This window comes from Canis lupus, chromosome 16, assembly GCF_003254725.2.
Source record: "Canis lupus dingo isolate Sandy chromosome 16, ASM325472v2, whole genome shotgun sequence".
NCBI lineage: Eukaryota > Metazoa > Chordata > Mammalia > Carnivora > Canidae > Canis > Canis lupus.
Window position 1 is genome coordinate 1,069,985 of NC_064258.1, and position 11,338 is coordinate 1,081,322.

The window sequence follows — 11,338 nt, forward strand, 5'->3', positions numbered from 1 at the left end:
CAGCCAAAGGTCCTTCTGGGGGGCGCCGTGAGTCAGGGGCTACAGGACAGCCACAGCAGGGAGGGGACACGAAGAGGCTCTGTGCCCGAGGGGGCGAGCGGAAGGCTCATCCCGGGCCTCAGAACCAGGGCCATGAGACATCATTGTCACAACCTCCTCCATCGGGGAGGCCACTTAGAGATGACAGTGCCCCTCAGGCCTCCGAGATAGACCCTGGGGTCTGGGAGGACCACAAGGCCTCCTGCAAACCCCACAGTCAGCCACAAGCTGTACACACGAGAGGGCCCCAGGGCCCCAGAGAGGAGCCGGCCCCCTTCTAGGGTGAGGGACACAGACAGAGGGCCCCACGGCGTGGCCGCAGGGTGAGCACCTAGCTTGGGGCCTGGGGTTCCCTCCTGGGGGCACCAGGGGCCCTCCGAAAATTTGAAGCAAAATCACCTAATCGGGCTGGCATCGGATTATTGATGTTTCCTGAAAGCAGAAACGCGAGCCAATGTTCAAATCACCACTCGGTAGGGAGGGCAGATTTTTTTTTATTAAATAATGTTAAATGACAACAGATATTACCCTCGGCTCTGTTTACCGTCCCAGCTAAACTCTATTAATCAAGAAGCTAAGAAAATATTTTTTTAAGATTTTTGTCTTACCAGGTTATAGCTTTCCCCAGGCTGCACTGGACTTGCTCACGTCCTTCAGAGTGGGATGTGTTTTTATTTTATGAGACCAGCTTCCCAGCAAGTATTCTGATAAAAAGGGGGCTTCTTCTTTAAAAAAAGGGCGGGTGGGCTTCTTGCAGCGGGAACCTGGGAGCAGAGAAAGCAGATTTCAGGAGACGCTGGAGTCTCTGGCAGCAGAGAGAGGGCCAGTCCTGGGCAGGGGCAGGGCCGCTGGAGCCCCCGGAACAGGGCAGCAGAGGCTGAGCCCTGCGGGCACCTTCCAACCTCACTGCCCTGAGCACCTGCCCGGTGTGGACACAGGTGCCCCTGAAATAAATTAGGACGCGGGCTCGGTACTCGGGCGCCGTTTCCGCGGAGGCCGGGAGGCCCAGAGGCGGAGGCTGTGCTGCGTGGCCCCCCGGCGAGGCCTGGGTCTGACCCCAGAGCGCGGCCAGCTGCGTGGGAGCGCCCCTCCTCCTGCAGCCCACGCGGGATGGGCCCTCGGGGTGGCCCCACCAAGTGCAGCTGCCCACCCCCCCATGTCGGACCCCAGGCCACCCTGGACCCTTCCCAGCAGCCACTCATTCTTTTGTAAGTGAAATCCCCCGGCCAACGACACCCAGGTCCTAGAGTCGGTGCCGATTCCTTCCCCGAGTCCCCCCCGATTCCTGGGGAGGACGGTCCAGCCGCAGCCCAGCTCCCACGGTCGAGTCCAGAGCCTGCCCGCCTCCCACCCAGGCGGGCCAGTGGGCTACCCTTTATTCATCAATCCACAACAACACAGGCTCGTGGGGTAGCAGCTCAGAGACAGGCGCCCCCGGGCTGGGGGAGGGGGCCGGCGGCCTGCTGCTCCCATGGCTCACCCATTATTTCCAGAAATCCGTACTTTATAGAATCATTTAAGTGTTAAGCGGCAAAGAGGCCCTGGGACTTCCTTCTCTGTGTGCTCGTGCCGGTGACAGAAGTGAGGACAGTTCGCCAGCACGACTCTGTTTCCTTGATGACTCTTCTTGGCCTCATCACATCGAGGTTCAGGAGGTCAGGAGGGAGCAAGGAAAAGCCGGTTCGTGCGCGTGTCCCAACGAGGAACCCGAGTGAACTCCACGTCTCCTATTGGGGCCTGCTGAGCCCATTCCTGCCACAGGCCCTTTGCACGACTCACCCATGTGGCCGCCCTTCACACAGCCCGTCCTGTCATCCTCCCTCACTTTGCCTTCACCTATCACACCACGAAGCTGTCCCCCTCTGGCCATTTCAGCTCGTCTCAGTGTCTCCCCACCGCACCCCCACCGGAAAGTGAATTCCTGGGAAGGACGGGCCCTTCCTGCAGCCACTCAACAATCAGCTGTTGGGTGCTCGCTCTGGGCTCGGCGGCGTTCCAGAAGGGAGTAGCAGGACGGTGGCCCGCTCGGGAAGCCTTGGGCCACGAGGAACCAGGGGGGCGGCTGTAGGCGGCCGTCAGCGAAAGCCTCTCCGGCCCCTCCCCAGGAGGCCAGCTGCCCGCGGCCGGGGCGGGAGGCAGGTCAGCCACACCTGTGCTCCCCAGCACCCACCTTCACATCGGCTCCCTGCTGGCTGCAGCCTGGCGGGGGCTGGGGACCCAGGCCACCAGACGTGGTCAGGCCCCCAGAGGCCACCAGTGCCTGAGGCGGGCGGGTGGGCACGCCGCCACTCCATCTGGGTGCCAGGCCGCAGCGCCCACACAGTGGGGCGGGGGGACGGCCCATCAGCCGCCGCTGGCTCTCAGCTCCGTTCCCCGCCTGGACCCCCTCCCCGCTCCTGTCGCTCCACCTCAGGGCACCCAGAGTGACAGCCGAGGGGACGGGGGGTGTCCACATGGCCTCCCCGACTGGCCTTGACCCCTGCAGGGGCAGGGCCCTTCTCCCCATCAGTCCAGGAACTGGGCCTCAGAGGGACCCCGCAGACCCTGCTCTGACACCCGAGGCCCAGAGGCGCCAGCCCCTCCTGGGGCCCCGTTCCTGCCGCCAAGACCCCATAGGCACAAACCCCAGCTGGCAGCTCAGAGACACCCCCTGCACCCCCCTGGCCTGCAGGCTGCAGCAGGAAAGGGGTGCAGGCATCCCAGCGCATCAGAGCCGCAGCGGGCAGCGGGCAGCCTGGGGTCCCGGGGCCGGGAGCTCTCCGACCTCGTCCATTGGGCCGCACAAGAATCTGAGCGCGGCCCCATGGACACGCAGGACCCTCTGGCGGTGGGGGGGGGGGGGTGGCTTTCCAGTACATTCCAGGCAGCACAGGCCTGCAGGAGCTGCTGGGCGGGGGAGGCCTGTGTCTGGAAGCCCCTGGGACCTTCTGCCTGAGGGAGGGCATCACAGGAGAAGCAAATGGTGCAGCCGCGTCAGGAGGCCAAAAGTTCCTTCCTCTGAAACGCCCTGGGTCCCCTCCTCTGAAGGGCCTTGGCCTGGGGTGTCCACTGGCTCCCACGCGGACGTGGACCGCAGGTGGCAGCCCCAGCCTTGACACCCACACGTGTTGCTCGGCACCCAGGATCCCCCCAAACGCATTTGCCCACACCCTCACCTGCCTAACCCCTTCCTCGGGCCCACGGTCCAGGGGCTGCTGCCTTGGCTGGGCTCGTGCCCCCGCCCCCGTGGTCTGACACCCGCAGCACTGGCGCTCACGTGGGTCGGGCACTCGGCCTGGGGCCTGAGGGAAACTCCGTGGCCAGGCATCCGGCCGCCCCCTGGGCCCAGCCCAGCAATGACCCTCCAGTCCTGCCGCATGTCATCTGCTTTGGGGGCCATGCAATTGAGGATCGCGAGGAAAAGCGGCATCTGGGGCCCTGTGAGTACACGTGGGAAGGTGCGGGGGGTCAGGGCAGGCTGGCCTCAGGGACAGCGGGATCCAGGGCAAACCCAGCGGTCCCAGGCCCGCTCCACCCTCAGCCGGCATCTGTGGCCACCTGTGGAACCAGCGGCCGCGTGTGCCTCCCCCGCCGACAGGTGGGTTCCCACAGCACCAGCTCCTTGTGGGGGGGGCGGGAAAATAAAAAGGCAAGTCCAGACACAGGCTCCAGCCACGGGGCCAAGTAGTCACAGGGTGGAAGGTGCAGCCCGGGGGGGCCAGCAACGGTGTTGTGACACACAGCATCGTGGTGACATGGAGACACGGCAGGTGGGCCACAGCACGACACAGAGATGCCGAAGCGCCGGTCATAGCCCTGAGCGAGTGCACGGGGGCGCGTCACCTGTCCCCAAATCCAAACGTGGAAAGAGTAAAGACATACATTTACTTTGTGGTTATTTAAAAAGGCAAGTACGGAAGCTGCCAGAGCTCAGGGTCGGGGTGAGGAGGGGCTGCCCTGGGGAGGGAGCAGGGCTAGGGGGTGAGGCTGCCTGCCCCCGAGGAGGGCCCCGGGAGGGTCCAGCGAGCGGAGCTCAGGGAGGAGGACGCTCAGGAGCAAGAGGCCAGGCCTCACAGGACAGCCCGCGGGAGCCCGGGCCCAGGTGGATGTGGACGGCTCCGGCTCCACGTCGGGGAGGACGGCGCTCACCCTCCAGGAGCCTGGGGAGGAGGCAGGTCCTCCCAGCCAGCGCCTCCGAGAGGTTCCCGCGGCCCCAGACTGAGGACAGGGGCGACCTGGCTTCTGGAGCGGGAAGGCTGCGCCAGGTCCCCCAGGAGGCCCCAGGGAAGCTGCAGGGGGAGCCCCGGAGCTGCAGAGCCCCCAGGAGCAGGGTCGCAGCGCAGGTCGGGGAGGCAGGCAAGAGGCGAGCCTGGGGCGCCACCCTGCCAACCGGTGGCCAGGCACCTGCCCCCCTTCCTTCCCACGTGGCTCCCACATCCACATGCTTCAGGCTGACAGAGGCGCCAGGCCCCCCGCCAGCCCCCTTCCTCAAGCCTTCCTCTCCCACATGTCCCCAAGCCCTGGGGCGGTCTGAGCTGGCTGGCCGACAGGGACGGGGCCGAATACCTGTCCACTGACGGGGGCTGCAGCTGTCAGGTGACGGCACCGGGGCCCCTCAGCAGGCCCGGTGCGGCGCCTCCTCGCCCCACGGTGGCCCGGGTGCCCTCCTGCAGCGGCCCCAGGCGCCAGCCACCCGCAGACACCTCTGCAGGCCACGTCGCCGCCCGCTGCCGTGAGGGGCACACAACAGATTGTCGCGTCCCCGCCACCAGGGTGGGTGACGCTTTGGAAACCTTCCCACGCGCAGCAGAGAAGCATCCCTGTCCCCCTGGAATGAGGTACGTTGTGTCGCTCGTGGGACGGGCCGTGCAGGCGGCGTCCCAATGCTACCTGTGGACGCGCCCTTGCCCGAGGCATCACCTGGCCCGCTGCACAGCAGAGCTGATGCGGAGCAAAGCGGGAGCTCAGGGAGGCGGCCAGGGACGTGCCACCGGGGCTCCCCCCTAGGGCGGGGGCGCTTCCCCGCGGGGCTCAGGGAGCCGGGGCAGTTCCACCAACCGCCAACCCTGGGAGAGGACCTGAAAAGGAGAGAAGAGCAAGATAGGGAACATAAGGGTCCTCATCTCCCGGCACGTGGATTCTTAAGACGTTCACCTGGAGGCTTCTCCGATACTGAGTCATCTGCAGAGGACGGAGTTTTCCTCATATTTGGACTTTTAACAGACAAAGGTGAGTCAGAGGGAAGGAAAACATCCTTGCCCCATGCACGCTGTGTAGACCCGGAACTCCCTGGCTGCTCGGTGGCTGCGGAGGCTTCTCGGAGGCTCGGCCCCCACAGGAAGTGCCTCACAGCCACTGGAAGGGCGAGACCCTGTCATCTGCAGCGACGTGGAGGGCACCAGAGGGCATGATGCTGACTGAAGCCAGAGAAAGACACATCCTCTATGACCTGGCTCGTGCGGAATTTAAGAAATAAAACACATGAACCTAGGGAGAGGGAAGGAAAAGGAAAACAAGATAAAAACAGAGAGGAAGGCAAACCACGAGAGGCTCTGAACTCCAGGAAACAAACTGAGGGTCGCTGGAGGGGAGGCAGGTGGAGGGATGGGGTCACTGGGGGGGGGGGGGCATGAGGAGGGCAGGGGATGGGATGAGCAATGGGTGCTTATGCAGCTGATGCATCCCTGACCACTGCCTATGAAACTAGTAATACACTGTATGTTAACCAAATAAAAAAAAAAAGAAGAAAAGAAAAAAAAGAGAAGTAGGTATGTGTGTGCTCATAGGGCCAGGGACACACTGGGCAGGAAACAAGGGGCTACACAGCACCCCTGTGCACCCTAGTCCTGTTCACAGCATGAGGAGGGCCTTTGGGACACTCACTATCAATGGCTACATCCACCTCTGGGAGGAGAGCAGGAACAGGTAAAGGAAGGAGTCCCTGAGGAATTTGGAAGCCAGGGTTCCAGGACCCCGGGGGGCCACCTACTGCTGGGAGCAGGCCATTGATTACCGTCTAATAAAACCTGCGTCCTGAGCCCCTTCGGATGGACATGGGTGGGCCACGTGCCTGGGGGGTGACGCCAACACGTATCTCGGGGGCTGCAGAGACACAGGGAGTTTCTACAGGAAACTTAGAAGCTTAAAGTTTCTTAACTTTAAAGAAGTTACGTGTTAGAGGGGCCTCACGGGGCCCTGGGGTCGGGCCAAGGTTGTCTGTGCCCTCAGCAGGGTGTGCACATGGAGGCAGCTGAGTCCCGGGAGGACGGTCCCTCTGCCCGGCTCGAGGACGTGTCTGTGGGCCGCAGCGAGCGAGGACATCTAATAGTTCCCTTCTGTCCTCGCTTCCCACGTCAATAGGGCCTCGGGTTTCAGCAGATTCACGGATTCCGCGGATGGCCCAGGTGAGCCCGTTCCCCGCCCCCCATGCTTCAGCAGCTCGCCACCTGCGTGCCGACTCCCCCTTACACCCCAATCTAACCTACCCCGTTTGTCCCTCGGAAGGTTCCTGTAACCACAGAGCGAGTCCAGGAGCAACGGAGCTCGCTCCCCAGGGCTCAGAAGACACAGTAAACCAGCGGCAGATGAGGGAACGGCTCCCTCCCACTAGTAGGACCTCCAGCAAGACCCTCCAGCAAGTGCGGACGGACAAAACCCTGGGAATCGATGACCTTCTGGAACTATCTACAGGGAATAAAAATCATTAGATATACAATTGCACTTAACGCGTTTTTAAATGGCTTTGCAGGGTAACTCAGCATTTTAATTTGAGTTGAACCTACACTCAGGTGTCTCCTGTTATGCTAACGAGGTGAGGTCAAGAAAGCACCTGATGGGGGCTGGTTGCCAGGGGAACCGACCATGTGGTTACAGGTGGGGACCCCCCCAGCGGCAGCCCGACCTCGAGGGGCGGGACCGCAGGGTGAACCCACACCCATGACCCAGTGATCATGACCATGATCCCCTGTCCTCTGTCCTCCGGGGATCCCTGGGTGGCGCAGTGGTTTGGCGCCTGCCTTCAGCCCTGGGCGTGACCCTGGAAACCCGGATCAAGTCCCATGTCAGGCTCCCTGCATGGAGCCTGCTTCTCCCTCTGCCTGTGTCTCTGCCTCTCTCTCTCTCTCTCTCTCTCTCTATCATAAATAAATTTTAAAAATTCAAAAAAAAAAATCCCGTCCTCGGGATGAAGCCCCAGAAACGCCCACAAGGACGGGGTCTGGGGGACTCCCCGGCTGGTGAGCAGGTGACGCGGGGACTGTGGGCCCTGGGGGGCCTGGGAGCCCCGCGCTCCCTGCCCCCCACCCGCCCTGGGCAGCTCTCCCTTCTGGTTTCTCACAGAGCGGTGACCTAGGGACGGAGCTGTCCCCTGAGCTCTGCGAGCCGCTCCGGAGACCTCTTCAGACCCAGGAGGGGCCGCGGGGGCCTGGGCTGGTCCCTCAGAGCCCGGGTGACAGCTTGGACGGTGGGGGAGGGGTGTGTGGGGACCCACCTGGGCCTGCGGGGCTGTGTCCCCCGGTAGAGGGGGTCAGGGTCGGGGGAGTTGTGAGTTGTAGGAGGGCCGTGCATGGGGTGGGGAGCCTCCCACCGCGCCCCCCCCCCCCCGCCCGTGTAGGGACGGATGATGGGAAGTGGAGCTGGTGTCAAAATGCTGCGTCCTGATTGACGTTAATTGGCGTGAACATATTAATCAACATATTGATGACTCTGAAAACTTCCGACAGTACAAGTTGCTGGGGATGGAATGGCTTCCTCGAGTCATCCTTTCCCCAGAACGGTTAGCGGGGCGAGCATCACCCGGACGGCTCCTGTGACCTGGTGCTGTGAGCCCCCGCACCGTGAGGGGCCCTCGGCATAGCGGGCAGCTGTGCCCGAGCTGGGCCCCGACGGCAGAGGGTGCCCGGGGCTCAGGGATGACCCTCCAGGCCTGGCGTCCCAAGGCTGGGCAGGTTGGTGTCGCCGGGGAGAGGCCCTCTGGGAGGGAGCACGCCAGGCCTCGCGGCGTGAAAGCAAACGCGGACATGGCGTGACCCCATCTGAGGGAAGTGGTGCGTCCAGGAATTGGTCTGAGTGCAGAGGCGCATTGTCCCTGAGGACCACAACAGGTCGCCCCGGGGAGGGGGTCCCAAGGCCAACGCCATGGGCCAGGTGCAAAGTTCTAGGACACCTGCCTCCAGAGCCTCTGCACCTGAGCAAAGAGGGGTGGGGTGCTCTGAGGCCCCCCAAGCGCCTGGACGCCAGCCCCTCCCTGGTCCCCGCGGCGCTCTGCTCCAGAGACCGCCTCCACCTCCCCTCCCTGGCCCAGCCCAGACCCACCCCGTGACCTGGCCCTCCAGCCGCACTCAGGGTGACCGATGCCACCTGCTGCCCCTAAAGGGCCCCGAATACTGTGCTGCAAGCTCCCCCAGCAAAGGGAATCTGCACGTCAACAGTCACATCATCCCCAAGCTTCGCCACAAGCATCCGAGGGATATTTCTACTTGGAACCCACCGTGGGGAGGTGGGGTGTTGTGGTTTGGGGGACAGGTCGGGGGACCACAGCACAATGGCCGGAGCCCTGGACACAGTGGGGAGGTTCCATGCGGGGACGCCGGGTCTGCAGCCCAGCCCCCAGGACAGGCCCCAGGCAGAGGCTGCGGGGAGCAGCTCCCCCTGCATCATGGGCTCTGTTGAAAGTAGAGCTTCGGCCTTCAAAGCAGTGGGATGCGGGGTCGCTGGTTACCTGTCCCTCACCAGGCTAACCAGAAGCCCAGACGCTCACAGGTTTGGAGCTCCTTCCACCACCGGTCACCCTGCTGGGGTCCAGCAGCACCGTAAACCACACGGGGAAAGGCCTGCCCTGCCCCCCCCACCCCAGCTGGGGACCTCATCCCTTCTGGTTTGTTAGAGAACTTACCTGCTCTTACTCCGTCTGTTTTACACACTTTGGTGTTTCTTTGCATGCTGCAAGCTGCTGAATTTTCTTTTTCTTTTCTTTTCTTTTTTTTTTCTTTTTTTTTTTTTTTTTTTGCTGTTGAATTTTCGAAGCCAACGATACCTCCTCTTAAATAGATCTCATGTAATCTTGAGACTTCAGCAAGAAGTGGGGAGCGGGGGCGGGGCGGGCATCATCACAAGTGTTTACCCAGGTTTTATTTTTTTCTAATTCCCTCCAACTAAAATTAATGACAATTATTTCCTGCATCTCGAGAAAACATAAGCGATTTTTGGCCACTAAAATTGTTTTCAACGGGAACTGATGCTTGCACCTTTGCCAATCTTGATAATTGCTGCTTCGTTATGGCTTCGGCTGAGACTCTGTCAAAGTAAAAACAGCGATATAATCAGAAAATGTGGATCTGTGCGTTCATTGTACGTGCACGCGCTCACTCCCAACCACACACGCTCACAGGCTCATGCAGATATATGCGCCTGCACACGCGTGTGCACACGCTCACACACACACAGAGTCCTCCGGGAAGTCTGTTTTCAGGGCAGTCAGGGAAGTATCTCAGATCAGAAATCTTTCCCACTGCTCTTGTCCAACAACAAATGCTCTTCCTACGCTTTAAAAGCAGCCAATGGGGACGCCCGGGGGGCTCAGCGGTGGAGCGTCTGCCTTGGGCTCAGGGTGTGACCCCGGGGTTCCGGGATCGAGTCCCGCGTCGGGCTCCCTGCTTGGAGCCTGCTTCCCCCTCTGCCTGTGTGTCTGCCTCTCTCTCTCTCTCTGTGTCTTTCAAAGATAAATAAAATCTTAAAAAAAAAAAAAAAAAGCAGCCAATGTTCCCAACAACAGGTAAAGGCTTAATTTTGTGGCACCTGCGCAGACACCCTTCCTTACTCGACACGTTCCCCATCTAGCCCAGACCCACACACACGACACACTCTCCCCAGGACCCAGGATGCTGGACCCTCCCACCCACACGTGGGTGTATCTGCCGCAGGCGCGTCACTCGGGGAGGAGCCCCCTTGACATTCTGCATGTGGGCTTGGCTAAAGATGTCCTACAGAGCAACACAAATTCTCAGAACAGCAATCAAGGGAGACAAATGGATGACCTGCCACGGGGTCGGGACCTTGTAAGTTGGTGCTCACCGTAGGCTAGCGAGCCCCAGGCACCCATGGAGTCCAGGCAGAGGCTGCAGGCAGGGGCCGTTCGCTGCACACGGGCCCCCACGAGAGCTGATTCCCCTACCCGGGGTCACTGCTGCCCACCCCGGGGCCAATCTGCCTCCCCCGTCAGGGCAGGTTGTCCGTGCGATGAAGAAACATCTGCTTTGAGGGGAAGGGGGGGACAGCCTCTGAGAGCAACCCATGAGCCTTCGTGGCCACCACCGCAGGGAGACCCCACCGTGTTGCCCAACACCTCCCCGAGCTCCACCCTGCAAATATCTGGCTTCCTTTTCCATCCTGTATCCTTACACTGAGAAAGGAACAGCAACTCCTCCGTTTGGAGCAGACCGGTGGCCTCTACTCTGGACAATCCTAGAAATGAAGGCAGGATCACCCAGCGACCGGCATGCACTCGGGCCAGGAAAACACAGAAGGCGTCCCTAGTGTCGCAAGCACCCATTTTAACAGCCTTTTCGGAGGGGCTGCCCGGATCTGACTCTGTATCTGTGGAACTCACAAAATGATTGCCAGAGGGATTAAATATAGACCAGCTGAGGTGCCCGGCACAGAGATGGGCACGTCCTGAGTGTCCAGGGAGTGACCAATCTTGCTTTTACTTCCCTACATCTGCCCCCCTCTGTGATCCGGCTTCCGGATGACTGCGGCAGCAACCCACCCTGGTCCCAACCCCAAATCAAGCCTCCGCCCTCCCCCGTCCCCCTGGTTTTTATATACCTGCATTGTCTGGTGGCGGAGACATGCAGCCCCGGTATCGTGGGTCAAACCCTGGGCATCCCAGGTACCCAGACCAATGCACAAGGCTTTCCCCAGCTCCCAAGCATCGTCAGCACCTGCGTGCACCGGCAGGTATGAGAGGCATGAGTAAGAGCTGCTCCCCGCCCTGAATGGAAGAAAGAGACACGAGATCTATTTTCTTCAAAGCAAAATAAACTCTGTGATAGGAGCACAAGGAAAGGGGCAGCAGTGAAAGATCTGGAGACGTCAGGAAGGCTCGGGGGAAGATGCGACTTCTCAGGCTTGTCTGAAGCTCTCAGGCGGATGGGAAAGACGCGGAGGGCTTGTGAGGAAGGAGACGTGGGTCTTCAGGACGTAACTCAGTGCGGCCTACGACGACATGGGACTGCTGGGAGACCGAGACGAGGGTGCCCGGGGGGAGCAGCTGACTGAGCGTCGAACTCTTGGTGTCAGCTCAGGTTGTGATCTCAGGGTC

The 11,338-nt window shown here is 61.4% G+C and overlaps 1 long non-coding RNA gene across 1 annotated transcript; it reads right to left on the minus strand.

The window, feature by feature from the left end:
- Positions 1-2,407: 2,407 nt before the first annotated feature.
- Positions 2,408-10,758, minus strand: LOC112651034 (uncharacterized). The gene is made up of 4 exons (XR_007402754.1): positions 10,417-10,758; positions 8,912-9,312; positions 6,504-6,702; positions 2,408-5,505 (listed from the first exon to the last, which is right to left on the minus strand). It is a non-coding gene; the product is annotated as an uncharacterized LOC112651034 (long non-coding RNA).
- Positions 10,759-11,338: the final 580 nt, after the last annotated feature.